Consider the following 23,254-nt stretch of genomic DNA (forward strand, 5'->3'; position numbering starts at 1 on the left):
TTATGAGTAGATAAATTTTTTTCTTAAAACATTGTCTATGGAAATAAACCCAAGAAAAAGCTATGATGAATTGCAAAACCTTCATCAAAGAAAGTCTGAGATAATTGAGGAATATACAATTCGATTCAACAAGCATTATAATCATTGTAAAGACTTAAATGTTAGACAAAATACACCTACGCCTATACATATAATGCCTTAAAAAAATTTATTGTGAACATGCGATAAAGAGAGCTTATGCAGATTTCGATGACTTGAAAAAAGCCATGATTGCCTACCAAGATCTCATAAAACAATACTATATGATAAATATAGTGAAGTCAAACGAAAAGACAACTCCTATTGACAAGGAAACTATGTATCTAAGAAGCCTTAAATTACAAATGAATCTCAAACAAGGGATTTAGTATACTTGTTAAGCACCAAATTAAGATAATAGGATAAAGAAAGGGCCTTGCAATCAAATGATCACCTCTTTATCTAGTTGGCTTAGAGTGTAAGGGATAGGATCCTAACATTGTTATCATAGCCCAATTTGATTCTCGTGGCTGACGAGTGGGATAGGAATATTTTGAAGGAATATTTAATATGGTGGATCTAAAGGGAGAACCAAGGTTTGGTAGACCCTAAGAAAAGGACTATGATGACTGGAGGGTGGCTTAAGTATGATTATAGATGATTATTCCCTGATGAGGGGGGGATTGTTAGGCACTAAGTTAAGATAATAGGATAAAGAAAGGGCCATACATATAAGTGATGTAGCGCATTTTATCTCTCTCCCCTTAAGCCAACTGAAAAAGGGGCAATTGTGTGAGACACAAAATCCCTAGGCCCCAAAGTGGAGCTGAAAGGGTGCCACATGGTAGTGGCCGAAGCGAAAGCCAAACGAGCGTAACACATTTGGACTAAAAGCTCTGACTTGAAAAGGTTGAGAGTGGGAGTGGAACTCCCAAAGAAATGCTTGAGGAATAAGCACGAAGCGAGCAATAAGCGAGGCTCCAAAAAGGGACCCAAAAGGACCAACACATGACACGTGAAAGTGTCCGAGATGGACCCGAGTTGGGGTCCGAAGTTGAGTCCGAAGTGGAGTCCGAGACGGAGTCCGAGGTGGACCCAAGATGGAGTCCGAGATGGAGTCCGAGATGGACCCGAGATGGAGTCCGAGATGGACCTAAGATGGAGTCTGAGATGGACCCGAGATGGAGTCTGAGATGGAGTCTGAGATGGAGTCCGAAATGGACCCGAGATGGAGTCTGAGATGGACCCGAGATGGAGTCCGAGATGGAGTCCGAAGTCGAGACCGAGACCGGGACCGAGACCGAGACCAAGATCGGGACCGAGACCAAGATCGGGACCGAGACCGAGACCGAGACCGAGACCGAGGCCGAGTTCGAGTCCGAGTCTGAGTCCGAGTCCGAGTCCGAGTCTGAGTCCGAGTCCGAGTCCGAGTTCGAGTTCGAGTCTGAGAGGGTGAAAGCCCAAAGCGTTCGTCTCCCAGACCCTGGGGGGTTTGGTGAGCTCCAAAAGTATAGTAGGGGGAGGACTGCAGTGGAGCCAGTTTGGCCAGGAAAGGCCAGTTTGGCCCAGGAAGGCCGGACCCAGTGTTGGGTGATGAGCTGCCCACTGGGAAGTCCAAGACTAGAGTGAACACGGACCGACAAGCGGGGTAACTTGGTGAAGTGTTCAAGAGCCGGCTCTAGTTCCCCCGGGAGATCGACTGGCCGATGCTCCCAGTCCAAGTGTGGGTGGCACTACCTACTTGGATATCTGGTGTGGCTCAACGGAACCTCGCTCTAAGCCCATGGCTAGAGCACCCAAGGGCAGGAGGCAAGGAGAGTACCCACGAGGCCCGCGTAGGGCCACGGTGTTCCGAAATGTTGCCCCAAAGTCCTAGACTGTGGAAAGGACGAGGAGTAGCCCTCTGGTGTGGTGACCAAAGACACAGTCACCTAGTGAGGAAGTCCCAAAGGACAGTTGGACTAAGTGGTCGGGCCTGTGGGCCTTGATCCAGTGGCAGTGTTGGCAAACACGGCCACGGACAGAAAAGGACTTGGTGGGGACTGGAAAAGAGATATTGGGGAAGGCTATTCCCCATCTCTATGAGCATCCTAAGGATGCTAAGGAGTGGATCTGGGATGATCACTCGTGGATGAATGGCCCAGTCTTTGAGTGACGGGACTGGGATGCAAGTGGTGTCAGACCATCAGTGTGACCAAGGTGAATGGGCATGGCCTTAGTGTAATGGGCTGATATGTTGAGGGTACCTTAGGGTGTCGGTCATGGGATCGGACACATGGAGCACTTGGACCAAGTGCAAATGTGGAGTGGCATGGATGCCATTCTCGGGGCTAGCAAGCCCCAAGCCCTAACTGGGACTTATGGAGGTTGTGAATGAGACTCCTCCAAGTGGTCAGAGGTGCGGTTAAGTGATTAGAGTAAAATGGAAAAATTAGTCGCTTACAACTTGGTATCGGAGCTATTCCTTAGTCCGACTTTTATTGGTGCTCAACTATATCACCACTAGTGTTGGCAACGGAAGGTCCGAGGAGTGGGCCTATCCTTGAGGAGTAGCAGGTCGGGAAGACAAGGCTCTCCATTACAGTTCATGTGTGAACTTGTAGATAAGGTGGTGGATAGAAAAGGGCCAATAATGGAACGACTTTGGGATCTTGGGAACAGTGCAAGGTTTTCCTCATTGAGTTGAGGAGGTGATCCATATAAGTGTTTGACTCAACAAACTGGCTAATGTAGTTGTGGAAAACAACTATAGTTTGGATCACGGGGAAGATAGAGACTCCAAAAACAATAAAGGAGTCACAAGTTTATCCTCATATAGTTGAGGCTAGTGCTCATGAAAGTGAGACCGGAATGGATAACCGTGAGAGGTCAAGTATGGATGAGGACACAAGTCCTTGAAGTGGTAGCTAATGTTACCTTTTATAAATGCTGGAACAAACCCAAGGAGTTGGAGGTGTGCTCAAAGGATGAGTCAGCATTCTTATCATATGGACGGGTAGTCCTAAGGGGCAAAGGTAGCCCACAGAGAACAAATCAAGTGTCGGAGTAACACTTGCAAAGATGGTTCTTGTGAGTAAGACATGAATACAAGGAGTTGTATTCCAGTAAGCTACCACCTCAAAAGTAGGACCTCATGGGTCATCGGATTAGCAAAGTCCAAAAAGTTGAATGACTCCAATAGAGTCAAGGAATAATCCAAAGGGGTTTATGGAAGCATTTGGACAGAGGTGTGTGGTGCCTCACGAAGGATGGGGAGGATCTTAAGATCCAAGTATGAGAACAGTAGGTATCTCATTGATGGCAGAAGGTGCCATGCTAAGTCGTGGGAAAGAGTTTCCCGGAAGAAAACAACTTTGACACAAAGTTGTGCATGAACTCTATAGTGTAGTGCTAATGGATAATTGGCATAAGAGACAACCATATTGGTCTTGGCAAAAATACCTGGACACAAGTAAGAAGTGTCATAAAGGTAGGCTCGTGGAGCCAATGGTATGGAGACACCGAAGGTGCCAAGGCGTGCTGCCTTGAGATCAAGTTGGCGGGTTCACGAGAACCCCTTCCAAAGGAATCCCAATGGAAATGGGAATAGCATAGCTTAAGCTAGAAGGCATGCGGTTAGAGTATGGTGACCCAGATAATGATGGAGGTGTGGAAGTACCAACAATGAGTTGTAGGACTTGACAACTATGAGGCAACTAAGCAAAAGGTGCAAAATAATTCGTTAAACTGGTAGGAGGCAACTACCTAAGACTTCTTATTGGGATAAGGAAGTTAGATATACCCTTATGGGGGGTAAATTGCTTATGTTGCGATATAGTAAGTCAATGTCGAAAGGGGAATGCTCATTGTCAGAAAGGCCATCATTGGAACACCCAAACACTCTAGAACACCAGAAAGTGGTATTTGGTATCATGAGGGCAATGGATAATGCCCAAGGGACAAAATCCTTAGTGAATGATGAATAGGAGGTGCTATCCAAATGTCCAAGGTTGCGGTGACGGGAGAAGTCCGTCTACCCAAATCGGACAAAATCCAAAGACGGAATTTTGGCGGGGCTAGTGATGGGCATATGAAGGCCCATAAGTAGCAATAGTAATCCTAGTATGGGGGATTACAAGGTGAGCAAACCCGGATTGAGGAACCACTCCCTAGGCAGTCGAGTAGGTTCATCCTTATGAATACTTGCCAAGGCATGGTAGAAAGTGCAAAGCTATCTTCCTAGTCTGGAGGAGAATAACCGAAGGAAATGTATGAGGCCAAAAAGCAAGTAATATAAGGATAGAACCGAACTATTGGAATTGACAGGCATGACCAAGGGTGGTTATGCAACTTGGGAGTGGAGAATCAAGTGGGTGCTCAAGCATGTTGTTACTAGCGGCCGGGCTACCATGGAGAGTCTAAAGCATGGGATTGTCCATGTTAGACTATATGGTAATTGGAAAGCTTGTGAAAGGAGAGACCCTAGCAAGCTAACGAATAGAGTTCCTTGAACGTTCCCCTAGGTAGATAAGTACCTAGTCAGCCAAATGTAAATGGTTTATAGAACGTGCGAAATCAGAGTGGCACAGCAGAAGCGTGGTCTTGAAGCTTGCTATGAGGCGAGGCTAACAAGATTAGGGAAGTAGTTCCTGAGTGTTCAAAGAAAGGGCTTTGAACGAAAGTCGATGGTTAAGGACTTTCACGCTTATGCATGAACCATGTTATGGTGGCCGGATGACTTGCTAAGTGAGATTGGCAAGTCGGGGGGAACGAATACCCTAGTTGAAGGAACCAACTTCAAAGGGGTGGCCCATGGGGCCGAGCATGGAGGAGTCCATGCATGATCATAGGCTTGTCAAGTGAGAGGACTTGGCAGTGCGGAGGAACTAGGTTCCTAAACTGTGATCTGTAGCACGCTTTAAATATAAGTTGGTGCACCGGTGTGGGGAGTCACGCCAGGCATCCAGTGTGATGCCATCCGTAGATGCATATACGGAGGTTGGGTTCGAGTCCCGACCCTCTAGTGCTTGGGTTCAAGTCCCAAATCACTAGGGTGTGGTGATGGTTTGGAATATGAGGACACTCATATTTCGGTGGTCATGGACTCTCAGTGGGGAGACTGGTTTGGGCACACCGCCAAGCGAGGGATGCCTCGGAGTCGTGATGCATGGTTAGATTGCTTAGAGTGAAAGATCGGCATATCTAACTTGAACACTTTGGTGCAAAGGGAACCAAGGACGTGGTGAATGAGATGGGGACACCTAGTCTCAGTTGCTATGGATCCTTGGCTGGAAGGGCTGGCTTGGGAGCACCGCCAAGTGTGGGGGATGCCCTCGGGGTCATAGTCAACAACATGGAGGGGTCTAGAAGACCTAGTTCCTATGGGTAGACCTATTAAGGGGTCAAGATGAGATCACCAGGTGATCTTGTGGCTAAACAAGGACAAGGTCTTTGTTTGGGTTAAGGAATATGATTCCTAGTTCAAAGTGTTGATTTGAACTATTGATAATGGTGTGGCTTGGTCAAGGTGACCAAGTGGGAAGAACACCTAAGGGAAATGAGCTATGTCAATGCTGTGGCATAGTAAGTCTGAGGAAGGTAGTCTCTATAAGAGATCCAAGAAAGGATCTCAAAAGTTGGGCCGTGGATAGAGCCCATAGCAGAAAATGTTAAAGAGACGTACTAGGGGTGAACACCCTCTGGACTTGGCAAAGAAAAGTGTTTGCTATGGAACTGAAAGGAAACCTCAAAAATGGAGGTAGCAATCATATGTTGCTGGGTGTAACAATCAAGGATAGGAGTAAAAGATTAGTGGCTAAGAAAAGAGCCATGGGAATCCTAGGAAAGAATCCAAATGGCAAAGTTAGGCCGAGAACACTAATGTGTTGGGTGCTAACGGATTGTGGGAAAGGCAAAGTTTCCCTAAGGGTGGATTCCCAACTGCTCCGATTTGGTGAAGTGGATGCTCAAAAGGGGGGAGCGGTAAGGGAGCCAAATAATAGGGCCGTGGGCAGCCCTAGCACCAATTATGATAACTGAAAATTAGTGTCAAAGGTGGCACGATATCGGAGAGAGGATGATGGTATCCTCAAGTAAAGAACTTCATAGGAAAGGGAAGTGGAGTTGCACCATGTGCAACATAAGGTGTCGAAGACACCTAGGAAATTGACTCTAAGAAGTCAAAATTAAAAGTTCTAAAGTGCAAGGTTATGTCAATGAAATCTGAGACTACTCGAGAATGAGTAGTGGAATTGAGTTAGAGAAGGAGTCTTTAACGGGTTTAGCGAGAACTAAACCAATAAAAAGGAGCAAACTACCCCAAGTGGTCGAATGAGTCTCTATATTGGAGAGACTATGCTCCTTAGAGGATGGACAAGGCATGGTGCGCCTTTGGTGTCAAACCATAGACAAATATTGGCTGGGTGCCAAGGATGGAATTGGTAACACATGTGGGTGTTACTTTATAAGAGGGTTTACTGTTCGATGAGGACACCAAACTTCGTTTATGGGTGGTGGAGTTGTGAGACACAAAATCCCTAGGCCCCAAAGTGGAGCTGAAAGGGTGCCACATGGTAGTGGCCGAAGCGAAAGCCAAACGAGCGTAACACGTTTGGACTAAAAGCTCTGACTTGAAAAGGTCAAGAGTGGGAGTGGAACTCCCAAAGAAGTGCTTGAGGAACGAGCACGAAGCGAGCAATAAGCGAGGCTCCAAAAATGGACCCAAAAGGACCAACACATGACACGTGGAAGTGTCCGAGATGGACCCAAGTTGGGGTCTGAAGTTGAGTCCGAAGTGGAGTCCAAGACGGAGTCTGAGGTGGACCCAAGATGGAGTCCAAGATGGAGTCTGAGATGGACCCAAGATGGACCCGAGATGGACCCAAGATGGAGTCCGAGATGGACCCGAGATGGAGTTCGAGATGGACTTGAGGTGGAGTCCGAGATGGACCCGAGATGGAGTCCGAGATGGAGTTCGAGATGGAGTCCGAGATGGAGTTCGAGATGGAGTCCGAGATGGACCCGAGATGGAGTCCGAAGTCGAGACCAAGACTGGGACCGAGACCGGGACCGAGACCGAGACCAAGATCGGGACAGAGACCGAGACCGAGACCGAGACCGAGGCCGAGGCCGAGTCCGAGTCCGAGTCCGAGTCTGAGTCCGAGTCCGAGTCCGAGTCCGAGTCCGAGTCCGAGTTCGAGTCTGAGAGGGTGAAAGCCCAAAGCGTTCGTCTCCCAAACCCTGGGGGGTTTGGTGAGCTCCAAAAGTATAGTAGGGGGAGGACTACAGTAGAGCCAGTTTGGCCAGGAAAGGCTAGTTTGGCCCAGGAAGGCCGGACCCAGTGTTGGGTGATGAGCTGCCCATTGGGAAGTCCAAGACTAGAGTGAACACGGACCGACAAGCGGGGTAGCTTGGTGAAGTGTTCAAGAGTCGGCTTTAGTTCCCCCGGAAGATCGACTGGCTGATGCTCCCAGTCTAAGTGTGGGTGGCACTACCTACTTGGATATCTGGTGTGGCTCAACGGAACCTCGCTCTAAGCCCATGGCTAGAGCACCCAAGGGCAGGAGGCGAGGAGAGTACCCACGAGGCCTAGAACACCGTGGCCCGGTGTTCCGAAATGTTGCCCCAAAGTCCCAGACTGTGGAAAGGAAGAGGAGTAGCCCTCTGGTGTGGTGACCAAGGACACAGTCACCCAGTGAGGAAGTCCCAGAAGACAGTTGGACTGAGTGGTCGGGCCTATGGGCCTTGATCCAGTGGCAGTGTTGGCGAACACGGCCACGGACAGAAAGGGACTTGGTGGGGACTGGAAAAGAGATATTGGGGAAGGCTATTCCCCATGTCTATGAGTATCCTAAGGATGCTAAGGAGTGGATCTGGGATGATCACTCGTGGATGAATGGCCTAGTCTTTGAGTGACGGGACTGGGATGCAAGTGGTGTCAGACCATCGGTGTGACCAAGGTGAATGGGCATGGCCTTAGCGTAACGAGCTGATATGTCGGGGGTACCTTGGGGTGTCGGTCATAAGATCGGACACGTAGAGCACTTGGACCAAGTGCAAATGTGGAGTGGCATGGATGCCATTCTCGGGGCTAGCAAGCCCCAAGCCCTAACTAGGACTTATGGAGGTTGTGAATGAGACTCCTCCAAGTGGTCGGAGGTGCGGTTAAGTGACTAGAGTAAAATGAAAAAATTAGTCGCTTACAAATTGCTTAATGAAAAAGCCCTTAATAGCTATTGCTTGATGAAAGAGCCCTTAATAGCTATTTTATCCTCATTTATCCCCCAAGGTTCCAAGGATCCACAGTAACAGTATATTCAAATCTCATTCCATAATCACATGCGCTACACTCACCCCCTCTTTAGAGATGTTAATGTCCTCATTGACTATTGACTAACAACCCCTACTAAGCCAAGGGAAACCAACACCTCCATTTCTGCACTCAATCTACCAATCCTTCCATTGTGTAAATTAATTATTCCATGTGAGGCAACTAATCATCCATTTATACTGCAGTCCCACGGTGGATACCTTTGTCTAGGATACTCTTCAAGAGGTGGATACCTTTGTCTAAGATACTCCTCAAGAGGAAGGACATACGTATAGATACCCAATACATATGATTTTCAAATTTAGGGGTAGAACTATACCTTACTCAAGGGTATATTATATTTTAAATAGCCACTAATCAATGGGAATCGAACTCGTGCCATTTGCTCCGATACCAACTGTAGCGCATCTTATCTCTCTCTCCTTAAGCCAACTAGAAAAGGGGCAATTGCTTGATGAGATAACTCTTAATAGCTATTTTATCCCCATTTATCCCCCAAGGTTCTAAAAATCCACGGTGACAGTATATCCAAATCCCATCCTATGCGCTACAAGTGATCACCCCTTTAGCCAGTTGGCTTAGGGTGTAAGAGATAGGATCTTAACAATATTATAAGCAAAAATGAAAGCCATAGCAAGGAAGAATGCAAACTTTAGCTGATCAAGTGTCAAATTTGTAAAAAAAGGGGCATTCAACTAAGGAGTGTAGAACATTGTTTAAATAACTAAGAGGCTAACAAGTAGTCTGAATTGATAAAACAATAATAGTTATTATAAGAGGAACGATTAAAATAATAATCAAGCACCAAACATGAATCCCCACGCACTGAAAGGTAAGATGACCATTAGGATTATCCACCTAAGAGTAATTTTCAAGATTATCCACCTAGCTATAAGGAAAATAAACTCATAAACTATAATCGGCCTAAAGAATATGATCAGCCTAAATGCTACAATAGATGGGCATTCAGGATTAGTATGGATCTATACTCGGAGTAATTTTTTGAAACATAATATTATGAGTTTTTTAGGATTTTGTATTAGAAGTGTTTAACATAAATTATTTTTTCTCCATTGTTTTGTCTTTTCTTCTCTATTGTTTTTATCTTTATCTCAGTAGTTTATTTCCTTTCCTCTCAATGACAAACTCCTAACAATAAGTTGCAATAATTATGCCAAAGCTTCAAATCTACATCTGCCTATGCATTTGAGTTTTAGATGATTGCTATTAATATTTCATGGGATGATATAGTTTTTAAGGAACAATTTTGGCTTGGCCTCCATAATAATAAAGATTTCACATAGATCTAATATCACTCATGATTGCTATTAATCTTGCAAAAATGTCGACTAAAGCATTATTTTCCATTAATGGCCTTAGTCTTTAAGCAACCAACACATGAATATGGCACAATTCTAATGAAGATTGGAGCCATACATCAACGATATTTTTCAAATACTAAATGACAATGTTAGATTAAGAATTATTTTTGCATGTATTGTGGAGATACAAACCACTTCTAGGAAATACCATTTTTGTTAAAGTAGGTCTCATTTAGTATTTTAATCACTTTTCTAAATTTTATACTTATATTAGATTAATCATGTTTAATTAGATATTTAATTAATATTAATCTAGAAAATGTTTCTTTAAATAAAGTATACACTACTAGTAATATCATAAATTAAATGTTTTTACAATGTTGTAACTTCAAATTTTGATTGTATGTTGCCCAAGAGTAGTCATTAATATAAACATGATGAGCATAATACATTCTACCATCACCATCCAAAATACTCTTTATATCAATTTAAGCTTTCTCTCAAACAAATTTTTAGGATATATGATACAAATGATGAAAAGAATGATGGTTTCTAAGAGATTTGGGAAAATTAGAAGAAAATAATAAGAAGGTAAATATACCTTGAACTCAAATGTTACTGAGACAAAACTGAGTAAAAACCAAAGATAAACTCTCCAATATGAGCAAAGTTGTTGATGTGAGGCAAGATGCCCCAAATGATGAACCTTATTAGAATAGATGTATAAGGTTTGAGAGCATTAGACCAAAGAGAGCCTCCTAACACTTTAACAGAGATATAGTCCTAGATGAATGTGTATAGAAGGCTACTCCCAGAACTAGATAAATATCAACTTACCATGCTTAGATATATGTTGATGACGAGATGGTAAATGTTTGTGAGCAAGTGAAACATAATTGCATATAACCACATACAAGAGATTAGCCATGATCCATAATGCACTTTTTACCATTGTTATAAAGTCTAATGCCCCATATTCTTTCAATCTATAAATAAAATTATTTTTGTTAAAGTGATACTCACAAATTAATTTAAGACTCTCAAAGTAATAATAAAATCCACCTCAAATCACATATCCATCTCCATTAGGCACAGCATCTACTGATTTGGTTCTTGGACACATGACCAAGCTCCTCCGCTACTGCTGCTACTGCCACTTCCGGAAGATCTTGCCTCTCAATCCAAAACCCTCAAATGGTCGCACCCCACGGCCCTGCTTGTGGCACATGAGGCTCCATGGAACTATCCATGGAACTCATCAACGCTGCAGAAATAACTCCAAAATCGTCACCAGTGATTGTTGGGCATCCAGACAAGATGCCCACCACCAAGGAGGAGGCTGAGGCCAAGTTTGAGGCTTACAGACTCTAAGATTCTCAAACTGTCTTGCTCTATATGGCGTACCATTTGCACATACAAACTCACTAAGTAGGCAGCTACTTCAATTTCTATACAGTATAGTATAGAGACTTCTTGACTTGATGTAATACACACTGATCAATAGCCCTTGGAACTCTTTTTTAGTGATCACTCTTTCAACAAATGAAGTTATAGTAGAATATGGCATGGAAAGCACTATAGCAATTGCTTTCTCCACCATTTGAATGTATTGCGAAGCTAAAGGGGTGTAAAGGCAACATGGTTGGATGCAACCATAGCTTCTTGGAGGAAACGCATGGCAGTAAGTGAAACCAGCCAGCTCCTCTGGCTTTGGAAACACTGGCAAGGCTTGTTTACCTTGCTCAGAGATGTCCACCCCACTCCACTTGCCACTGCTCTAGTCGTAGGCCTTGAGCCTGCCATCCCAGAAAAAAAAAACTCACTGGCAAGGCCTCCCGTGGGAGGCATGTCTCTCGCTACCCACGCCATCACCTCCCAAGTGTTGGTGCTCGAGTAGAAGGTGTGAAGGTGGTGGCGGCCACGGACCCAGAACCGGCACGCACTTGCAACCTTGTCTGGCTGTGTTGGTATGAAAAGTCCTGCTCAGTGTCATCCTCGAGCACCGGCATGGCGGGGAGGATGCGCTGCAGTCCAGTGACTGGGTTGCACAAGGTGGGCATCGCTGCAAAGGGCAAGGAGTGCGTGGGCCCTTGCTGGCCTGGTACCCAAGATGAGGAGCTGGTTGCCGTGGTGTCCAACACGCTCCTCCCTCGTCACTACACCCCCTTGGGCCTCATCTGCAGCCTCCGCAATGACTGGTGCTTCCGCGCGACTGTGGGCAAGTCACGCGCCCTTGTCTTTGTCTTGGTGCTCCTCTCCTTCCTCTCCTTCCTCTCCCTCCTCGGCCTCCCGCACCTCACCTCGCAATTCCCTCTCAATAGCTCTGCGCTCCATTGACCTAATTTTCCTGACATCATTGATAGGTTTTTAGACATGGTTTTTCTAACAAAAACCATGGTCACCTGTGAATGTCCTCGTGGCTGAAAATCAGTTCATACTGATCGACCTTAAGTTTGCATATCGGGTAGACATAGAGCACTTGTACAGTGACAAGAAGGAAGCAGCTGCATCTGATTGTCACAAGCTGCTTCCCTGCCTGCTGGAGTTGTCGTTGGGTTTGTGCCTCAAGGTTCAGGTGATTGTAGAAATGCTGGGGAAGTGTTGGGCCTGTTTGCAAACCACATAGTCTGGATCACGTACTCAGGGACAGACAAGGTTCTTCTTGCCGGCAGCTGATGGTTGCTTTCCTCTGCTGAGAATCTAAAGTTTATGTTGTCAGAATAGACACAAGAGTGTTTTGGAGGTCTGTGGTGGTCCATGTGGCAGAGGTACTCGCTCAGATCCCTTGCAGGTGACTGGCGTGCCTAGAGTGCCGCCCATTGTCCAATGCGACGAAGCATTACCCGAAGTTCAAAGAGCATAGTGGCACCCCAAGATTATACCTGCTATACAGGCCTGAGCCAAGCCAAGTGCTACAACCATCGTGACAAAGGTTGGGATATAGAAGTGCACATCCCTCCAATGTTTCACTCTCTTGTTTGCTAGGCCGGGCCGAATTGCTCTCACTCCGCACGGTGAGGAATGGAATCCATTTTACTCTTGTGTGAAAAGTACATAGTTTTTAAATTTACACTAAGTTTTTCAAACCCCTCAAGTAGTCCCGAATCAATTTCGACATGAAGACCTCGATGAAGCCCCATTTACTCTGCACCGTCTTTGTTGCGGATGACATCCCTGGCTTCATATGCCGCTAACGGTGGTTGTAGGCTCCACCCTGGAGAAGAGCAACAAGATCCCCAGCAGTCCCACTGGAAAAGGTGGGAGAATTCTCACCAGTGAGCCCCCCAAGAGAAGCCCCAGCACAAGCTTGCCACCGCCACCCACTCGTGGCTCCGAAACGATACTGCCCAGCCAGTCCTCCAGCGCCATGGCAAACCGGGAGAGCTCCAAACCAGCAGCCCACCAAGTTCATGAGCCCCACGCTCACCGAGACTTTGGTCGGAGTCACGGCGTCCTTCTTGGCCGGGAAGAGATCGCTCGACGGCTTGCAAACCACCACCACCGAGTTGAGGATGGTGAGAGGGAGCTGCGGGATGGCGGCTCTCACAAACCCCGTCTTCCAGTCGTGGGAAGAGATTCGAGCGATCCGTGGCGTGGCCGGGCCAAACTGGAGCTCCTTGAAAATGCCAAAGAGTACCCTCTTTAATCACGAGGACACAGAATCTACACTCACACTAGTTTCAAACAAGTGTTTGGAGCCAAAGCTCAGTGTGAAAAAGAGTAAGTAAAACTTCATAATTTGTTCTGTCCACAATCAATCTGAGAATTTTTCTGGACTGCAGAGGCAAAGCGGTGACTGCACCAGCTCAATTCTTTGCCTACATTGTAGCTTTTGGTCACTTTGCACTTTTGACTGTTCTAGAGCGAGAGAGGACGTCCTTATGTGTGTGGCCAGAAGAGAGATGCTACAGTCTGAAAAAGCTGGTTCTTATGTACAGTTTGAAAAGTTGGTCCCCACGAGTCCATTGAGGTTATCCTGGAGCTTGCACACGAATAGTTCAAATGGACGAGAGGAGAGAAGTATAATATGCACATAGTTTATATTTAACTTTTAACTATTCTCTAATTGTATTAATAAGCCAGATCTTCAATGTGCTTTTGTTTTTCGCAACTATACAGCTAAAAACCTGTGTGTGGCAAATTCAAGATGACATGCAATTAAAGCTATGATGCAATGGAATGATTATCTTGGTTCAAAAAGAATTCCCAAGTTTAAAAGACATTAGGACCACATAGTACTCAAAGTTTTGATAGTGTTGTGTGAATCTGATGTGGAGTGATTGTTAAATTCTCTCCCTTTTGTGGTTAAGCACGAGAGACTGCTTCAATATTATTGTTCAAGGGCATAGGAGAGCTGGGAGGAAGGCGGCTGCTCTTGAGTTTCAAGGCGGGAGTTGGGGACTCACTAGCCTTCTTGTCTCAATTAGGCTGCTTTGAAGAGATCTGGCGATGGAATCAATTGCAGACCTGCTGGTTCGGCTTTTCATGGTTTGCAGACTACAGTCTTTCTAGATCTGCTCAAGTTTGTGTGCCTTTTTATCATGGAGGTACTGCCCATCGCCACAGCTCGAATCTGCCTTTGCCCTCACCTATCCTCTCCACTTCTTTCTTGAGCCAATCTCCATTCAGATTTTTCGGCAGCGGCCGCGCAGTGGATGGGTGAAAATTTCGTTTCTTTCGACCTCACCTGGAAAGTAGAGGCCCTCTGCAAGCATCTATAATCTTTCGTCCCGATTTAGCCTTTGTGTGCTTGCCGCAATTACCATCTTTTTTTAGGCGGCATCTGCAGCAGGGGAGCCTTTTATAGTTTATGTGCTTTTTGCGACCTTATTCGTGAGGATATGCTGCTGTGACATCAGGCTTCATGTGTATACTCTGCTCACTCACACCAACGGCTTTCGGGAGGTTCTTCATACTTTTGCTTCAATTCGGCGACCGCATGTTGCGAGTGGCTATTCTTCGCGAGTGTGCAGGCTGGGTATTTCGCGCTATAGCATTTCGCGCTGACCATTCTATATTGCCTTATTTGGTCAATTTCGACACCTGGTGTAGAAGTTATGTCACGGACCCTGCCGAGCTGCGTACTGTGCACGGTCTCCTGGATATCTTCTGGGTCGAGCAACGTTTTTGAAAATTTCGACATGTTTTGGTTTCTGCAGATCTGTGTCTTGCATATGTGACCATTTTTGTACGCTTCTGCCGTTGGATGCAGCTGCTGCTATCAAGTTTGTTTGGGTGGCACCTGCAGTCTTCACGGGCTCAGCATTATCTTCTGATTGGTGCAGCGAATTGGACTGTTTCTGCTTTCAACCTGTAGCAGACAGCCTGGGCTTTGATGTGATACTGTGACATTTCGGATTTCAAGCTCGTGTTTTTTTTGGTGAACAGGTACTTAACATGCAACATGGTTTTCACTTCGTTATTGCAATCTGCTTGTTGCTATCATTGGAGGAGGAAAACAGGTGAGCTTCAGCCATCTGTTGGTAGTGGCTTTAGGCTACTTCTTCATGTCTTCTTCCATTTTGACGTGCGTATATGGTATGGTGGTCAGTCAGAGGCGGTATGTGGATTTGCATGAAGGACTGGAAGAATCTGTTTGTAGTGCAATGATTTGGAGGCTGCTTCATCAACAGATCAGTTTAATAGCCAAAAACAATATTCCTAAGACTTGCTTTGTGTACACTATTTGGTTTATACAAGTTTTTGGTGATGTCATTTGGTTTGAACAATGCTCCAGCAACTTTCCAGCGGATTATGGACAAGGTTCTTTATGATATGCCAGAGGTGACTACTGACTTCATTGATGATGTCTTGATTCACTTGGAGGGGACATGAGAGGAGCATATTCGTGATGTGTGTAAAGTGTTGGATTGGCTACGGGATGGTGGTTTAAAGCTGAAGTGGTCGAAATGCGTGTTTGGGTCCAAAGACACAACTTATCTTGGGTACCGTATTTCTCGTGAAGGTTCGCAAGTTGATCTTGACAAACTTGTGGCTATTTTAAAGCTCCCTACTCCAAAGTGTGTGAATGATGTTGTGAGACATAAATCCTTAAGCCCCAAAGTGGAGCCGAAAGGGTGCCATATGGTAGTGGCCGAAGCAAAAGCCAAACAAGTGTAACACGTTTGGACTAAAAGGCTTCAACTTGAAAGGTTGAGAGCGGGAGTGGAACTCCCAACGGAGTGCTCAAGGAACGAGCATGAAGCGAGCAATAAATGAGGCTCCAAAAAGGGACCCAAAAGGACCAACACATGACACATGGAAGTGTCCGAGATGGACCCGAGATGGAGTCCGAGGTGGACCCGAGATGGACCCAAGATGGATCCGAGATTGAGTCCGAGGTGGACCCGAGATGGACCCGAGATGGATCCGAGATTGAGTTCGAGACGGACCCGAGATGGAGTCCTAGATGGACTGAGACGGAGTCCGAGATGGAGTCTGAGATGGAGTCCGAGGTGGACCAAGACGGAGTCCGAGATGGAGTCCGAGATGGACCCGAGATGGAATTCGAGAAGGACCCGAGATGGAGTCCGAGGTTGAGACCGAGACCGGGACCGAGACCGAGACCGAGACCGAGACCGAGATTGGGACCGAGACTGAGGCCGAGGCCGAGTCCGAGTCCGAGTCCGAGTCTGAGTTCGAGTCTTAGAGGGTGAAAGCCCAAAGTGTTCGTCTCCCAGACCCTGGGGGGTTTGGTGAGCTCCAAAAGTATAGTAGGGGGAGGACTGCAATGGAGCCAGTTTGGCCAGGAAAGGCCAGTTTGGCCTAGAAAGGCTGTACCTAGTGTTGGGTGATGAGCTGCCCACTGGGAAGTCCAAGACTAGAGTGAACACAGACCGACAAGCGGGGTAGCTTGGTGAAGTGTTCAAGAGCCGGCTCTAGTTCCCCCGGGAGATCTACTGGTCGATGCTCCCAGTTCAAGTGTGGGTGGCACTACCTACTTGGATACCAGGCGTGGCTCAATGGAACCTCGCTCTAAACCCATGGCTAGAGCACCCAAAGGCAGAAGGCGGGGAGAGTATCCACGAGGCTTGCATAAGGCCACGGTGTTCTGAAATGTTGTCCTGAAGGCCCAGACTGTGGAAAGGAAGAGGAGTAGTGTTCTGGTGTGGTAACCAAGGACACAGTCACATAGTGAGGAAGTCCTAGAGGACAATGAGACTTAGTGGTCAGGCTTGTGGGCCTTAATCCAGTGGCAGTGTTGGCGAACACGGCCATGGACAGAAAGGGACTTGGTGGGGACCGGAAAGGGGATATTGGGGAAGGTTATTCCCTATGTCTAGGGGCATCCTAAGGTTGCTAAGGAGTGGATCTAGGATGATCACTCATGGACGAATGGCCCAGTCTTTGAGAGACGGGACTATGATACAGGTGGTGTCAGACCACCGATGTGACTAAGGTGAATGGGCATGGGCTTAGCGTAACGGGCTGATATGATGATGGTACCTTGGGGTGTCAGTCATGGGATCGGACACGTGGAGCACTTGGACCAAGTGCAAAGGTTGAATGGTGGGGATGCCATTCTCGGGGCTAGCAAGCCCAAGTCCAAAATAGGACTTATGGAGGTTATGAGTGAGACTCCTCTAAGTGGTTAGAGGTGTGGTTAAGTGACTAAAGTAGAATGGAAAATTTAGTCGCTTACAACTTGGTATTAGAGTTGTTCCTTAGTCTGACTTTTATTGGTGCTGAAGTATATCACCACTAGTGTTGGCATTGGAAGGTCCTAGGAGTGGGCTTGTCCTTGAGGAGTAGCAAGTCGGGAAGACATGGCTCTCCACTACAATTCACGTGTGAACTTGTAGGCAAGGTGGTGGATAGAAAAGGGCCAATGATGGAACGACTTTGGGATCTTGGGAACAGTGTAAAGCTTTCCTCATTGAGTGAGGATGTGATCCAAATGAGCATTTGATGCAACAAACAAGCTAACATAGTTGTGGTAAACAACTATAGTTGGGATTACGGGAAAGATGCAAACTCCAAAACAATAAAGGAGTTATAAGATTACCCTTATATAGTTGAGGCTGGTGCTCATAACTTTGAGACCGGAATTGATGACCATGGGAGGTCGAATACAGAAGAGGACACAAGTCTTCAAAATGGTAGCTGGGGCTACCTCTAATAAATGCTGGAACAACCCAAGGAGTTGGGGGTGTACTCGGAAGATGAGTTGGTATTCTCATCACATGGATAAGTGGTCCTAAGGGGCAAAAGGTTGCCCCAAAAGAACAAATCAAGTGTTGGAGTAACACTTGCAAAGATGGTCCTTGTGAGTAGGACCTGAATACAAGAAGTTGTATTCTAGTGAGCTAATAGCTCAAAGGTAGGACCTCACGGGTCATCGGATGATAAAGTCCAAAAAGCTGGATGACTCAAATAAGAGTCAAGGAATAATCCTAAGGGATTGGTTGAAACATTTGGACTGAAGTGTATGGTGCCCCATGAGGTATGGGGAGGATGATAAGATCCAAGTATGAGAACAGTAGATATCTCATTGATGGCAGAATGTGCCATACTAAAATTGTGGGAAAGATGTTCCAAGAAGAAAGCAACTTTGGCCCAGAGTTGGGTGCAAACACTATGGTGCAGTGCTAACGAATAGTTAGTATGAGGAACAACCATATTGGCCTTGGCAAAGACCTAGACATTAATAAGTAGTGTCATAAGGATAGGCTCGTGGGGCCAATGGTGTGGAGACACTAAATGTGCCAAGGTGTGATACCTTGAGGTTATGTTGGTGGGTTCATAAGAACCTCTTGCCAAAGGGAATCCCAACGGAAATGGAAATGGCATAGCCTAAAGCTAGAAGGCATGTGGTAGAGTGTGGTGACGAAAACAATGATGGAAGTGTGGAAGCACCAGCAATAAGTTATAGGACTTGACAACTATGAGGCAACTAAGCAAGAGGGCAGTTAATTGGTTAAACGGGTAAAAGGTAGCTACCCAAGACTTCTTAATGGCATAAAGAAGTAAAATATACCCTTATCAAGGATAAGTTGTTTATGTTGCGATATAATGAGTCAATGTCATAAAAGGAAATGCTCATTGTCAAGGAGGCCATCATTGGGACACCCAAACACTCTAGAACACTAGAAAGTGGTGTTTGGTGTCATGAGGGCAATGGATAATGCCTAAGGGATAAAGTCCCTAACAAATGATGGATAGAAGGTACTATCCAAATGTCCAAGGTTGCGGTGACGGGAGAAGTCTATCTACCCAAATCGAACAAAAGCTAAAGATGGAATTTTGGCGGGGCTAGTGATGGGCATATGAAGGCCCATAAGTAGCAACAGTAATCCTAGTATGGGGGATTACAAGGTGAACAAACCCGAATTGAGGAACCACTCCCTAGGTGGTTGAGTAAGTTCATCCTTATGAATACTTGCCAAGGCATGGTAGAAAGTGCAAAGCTATCTTCCTAGTCTGGAGGAGAATAACAAAAGGAAATGTATGAGGCCAAAAGGCATGTAGTATGGGGATAGAACCGAACCATAGGAATTGATAGGCATGACCAAGGGTGGTTATGCAAGTATGGAGTGGAGTGTTACTAGCGACCGGGATGCCATGGAGAGTCTAAAGCATGGGATTGTCCATGTTGGACTATATGGTAATTGGAAAACTTGCGAAAGGAGAGGCCTTAGCAAGCCAAAGAATAGAGTTCCTTGAACGTTCCCCTAGGTAGATAAGTACTTAGTCAGCCAAGTGTAAATGGTTCATAGGACGCACGAAATCAGAGTGGCGCAGCAGAAGCGTGGTCTTGAAGCTTGCCATGAGGCGAGGCTATCAAGATTGGGGAAGTAGTTCCCGAGTGTTCAAAAAGAGGGCTTTGAACAAAAGCTGATGGTTAGGGACTTTCACGCTTATGCATGAACTATGTTATGGTGGCCGAATGACTTGCTAAGTGAGATTGGCAAGTCGGGGGGAACGAATACCCTAGTTGAAGGAGCCAACTTCAAAGGGGTGGCCCAGGGGGCCGAGCATGGAGGAGTCCATGCATGATCACAAAACATGTCAAGTGAGAGGACTTGGCAGTGCAGAGGAACTAGGTTCCTAAGCTGTGATCTGTAGCGCACTTTAAATATAAATTGGTGCACCAGCGTGGGGAGTCACGCCAGGCATCCGGTGTGATGCTGTTCGTAGATGCATATACAGAGGTTGGGTTTGAGTCCCAACCCTCTAGTGCTTGGGTTCGATGCAACATGTATGTACATTTCTCCAAGTCCCTTAGGGACTGATACAAAAAACAAGAATCCCTTAGCACTATTCACTCAACTATGCTGTCCTGCAATTCTCTACCTAATAGTGACTGCTGCCCTCCAATCGTGGCTGCTGTGGTTGTCGCCTCCACAGTGCATCCAGTGCCAGATCACCACGTCGAGCCTCCTTTGTTACCGTGTCCGAAGGTCTCCATTTCCACTTGACCTCCCCCTCGTGTTCAATTCCGTAGCACGGAGTCCATAGTCGTCGCCAAGCTGTGAGCGCCTCCCTGTTTTTCCCATGCTCCTGGAGCAGCGTATCCCTCAAGCGGATAGCAGCCAGTGTGAGCCTCCACCAATTCGCCATGATCACTGAAATCCGAGCACATTGCCCTTCGAAGTGGTTGCGGTTTCGAGCCTCCCAGAGTGCCTGTACCCCGGAAGCCCGCCATACCTCCCATCTCGCCCGTCCAAGGGCCTCCCACACTATGGTCCCAACTTCCACTCCTACCACATCCCACCTAACTCGGGTGCCCCATCCTGAGCGTCCCCAACACCCGATCTTCCGCCAAGTTGCTCCTGTGCATGGTCCCCTTGCCTCTGGAAACCATTGGGTGACATCCCCTTCTCGAATTTCAAAGTCCTACTTGTCCCCTAGTTCCCTCGTTGCTTTTGCTATCTGCCGCCACGTCTCCTTAGCCACGTCACGATCCCAGAGGAGGTGTGTGACCGTCTGCAGTTCCCCGCATTCTGAACACCTGCGAGCATTCTCCGCTTGAAACCGCTGGCCTACTGGCAGCCCATGCGTCGCCACGAGCCAAGAGGTTACCTTTGATTTTTCCTGGATCGGTAGTTTCCAGAATGCCAAGGTGTTGTCAATCACCTGGTATGCCTCCACTCCTAGCGCGATCCACTTTTGCCATAGTTGTGGGATTTCTTCTCTCTCAAATTCCCTGTTCACCATCAAACCATTCCGTGCATCTTTGACCTCGTAAGTGAAGAAGCCGTTCGCCCTACGTCTCCACACTGCTGGGTCCCAATCCAGGTCTTCTATTAACTCTTTCCTCCACCATACTAGCCGTCCATCTCCTTCTAGCCAACAAGGTGACTCTACCACCTCTGTCCGAGTTGCTGTCTGTCTCAGAACCTGGATTCGTCCTTTCACTTCATCATCCGTGACCTATGGTATCTATTGGGGTCCTCCCGCCTTGAGGAGTGTGTCACCTCTCAGTACACGAAAAGGCCTGCCGAGGTTTTGGTCTGGGTCTGTCACGAACCACACCTCAATCTCCCCCACATTCCACGTTGGGGTTGGCATCGTGAACACCCGAGTCCATTTCCCAAGTGGTACCTGCTCGCCATCCAACGTCTCCTCCCTTTGAATTGCCACAAAGTCCCCAGCGTGTAACCTTCTTGCTGGCCATTTATCTACTGTCCATGCCTCTGTCACTGCCCGCAGTAGCCTCAGTAAATCCCATTGCACATCCCGCCACTTCCCTGGCCCGAAAACTTGGAAGCGCCGGGATGATTTCTGTGGATCCGGATCTACCACTCCAACTAGTTGCTTGACTGTCCTGAAGCCTCCTTGGTGTACCCGCCTCCATATGGTGTAGTGGTTCTCTCGGCCTAGTGTTCTGTCTCTTGCCTTGAACAACTCATTGAAAAACAGCGGCTGATTCAGCCAATCCTCTGCCCTGTTCGGGATGACCTGCGTCACTGGAAATGACTTCCAGAGCCAATGAAGACCCTGAACCAACTGGCCTCCCCTTACCACCTGTGTTTGTCCTTCTGTGAACATCCAACGGGGGTCCTCGTCCCAAACTCTTGCGAATCCATGCTTCGGCCTGATGGCTAGCATGCTCTTCCTGAAAAGAAGCTTCCAAGCTTGAGCCCCCGGTTGAAGGCCCATTAGTATGACTTTGTACCTCATCACCTTGCTGATGTCACTTGGGTCGATTATCCCCAAGCCGCCTAAAACTCGTGGTCTCGCCGTCGACTGCCATGCCACCTTGGCCATCGTCTGGCCACTGACCAGCGCTCCCTTCCACACATACATGTGCACCATGGACCTTATGCGTTTGATTGTTGTCTCTAGAACTGGCCATACTGAGAGGTGGTACCACGTACACGGCAGCACGATGCTTTTCGCCACCACCACCCTTGCCGGCAGTCCCAGTTTCCGTGGCGCCCATTTCTGAATCGCTGTTCTGGTCCTCCGCAGCAGCACTGAGTCCTGCGTAGAAGCTTTGAACTCACCTCCTACCTGAATTCCCAGGTAGCATGTGTCCTCCCCTGGTGATAACCACTAAAAGTCGATGTCTCGTCCCCACGCCTCGATGTCAGATTTCCCCCAGTTGATTCCTATCGACTTGTTCCAGTTGATGGCCGCTCCTGCTGCTGTGTTGAAGGCCTCTAGCCTGGCCCTTGCAGTGTCCAGGTTAGCCTTGGTACCTAGCAGAAAGAGTGCTGTGTCGTCCGCAAATGCGCTGTCGAGCAGGTCCCTTCCCACTGTTTGAGTTCCAGGGAGTTGCTGTCTTTCCTTGGGTAACTCCACGCCCCTGATTCCTTCACCTTCCGCCAGGAACGCCCCTAGAGCCTCCGTGACCATGAGGAAGGTACGGAGCCAACAGGCAGCCTTGTCACACCGATCTCCCTAGTCGAAACCACGGACCTGTTTCTCCATTGATGACCACCCTGCTTGATGCTCCCCGGTACAGGAGAGTGATGAGTGTTACCATGGGCACTGGGATTCCTATCCATCTCATACAGTCCTCCAGGAAGTCCCAGTCCACCCGGTTGTATGCCTTCCCGAAATCCAGTAGCCACCACATTCTGCCTCGAGGATTTTGCCCATCTTTGGGCCAGGAGATAGGTCCAGATATTCTCCGCAATCTGTCTCCCTAATACGAAGCCTGTCTGTTGTTCTCGAATAATGATGGGCATCACCGGTTGCAATTTGAGCGCCATCGCCTTGGCGTAGATTTTGTATGCTGTAGATTTTGTACGCATCGTTATTGGTCTCCAGTTGCGCAGTTCTTGAAGGTCCCCTCTCTTTGGAAGTAGTGCGATCTGGCCCTCCAGTATCTCCGCCGGGAGCTGCCCTGCTTGCTGCGCCTTTGTCCAGGCCTCCATCATCAGCGGGCCAATCACCTCCCAGTTTCTCTGAAAGAATCTCGGGGGCAGTCCATCTATCCCGGGCATTTTGTCGTCGCTCAGTCTGTCCAAGGCCTTGCGGAGATCTTCCACGGTGAGGTCTGCCGTGAGCTGTTCGTTCCATTCCTGCGAGACTCTGTGCAGCAGCGTCTTCAACACCTTCTTCGCTGCCCGGGCTCTGACTGTAGTCTTCGGTTGTGCTGTGTACAACCGTTCGTAGAACCTTTGTGCCAGTTCTTGCATGCCTTGCTGGTCCTCTA

The 23,254-nt window shown here is 47.3% G+C and overlaps 1 long non-coding RNA gene across 1 annotated transcript; it reads left to right on the forward strand.

Annotated features, from left to right (window-relative positions):
- The first annotated feature begins 14,029 nt into the window (after positions 1 to 14,029).
- LOC112346399 lies at positions 14,030 to 15,374 on the forward strand. The gene is made up of 2 exons (XR_002992412.1): positions 14,030 to 15,110; positions 15,200 to 15,374. It is a non-coding gene; the product is annotated as an uncharacterized LOC112346399 (long non-coding RNA).
- The last annotated feature ends 7,880 nt before the right edge of the window (positions 15,375 to 23,254 follow it).

This window comes from Selaginella moellendorffii, unplaced genomic scaffold, assembly GCF_000143415.4.
Source record: "Selaginella moellendorffii unplaced genomic scaffold, v1.0 SELMOscaffold_14, whole genome shotgun sequence".
Lineage (NCBI taxonomy): Eukaryota > Viridiplantae > Streptophyta > Lycopodiopsida > Selaginellales > Selaginellaceae > Selaginella > Selaginella moellendorffii.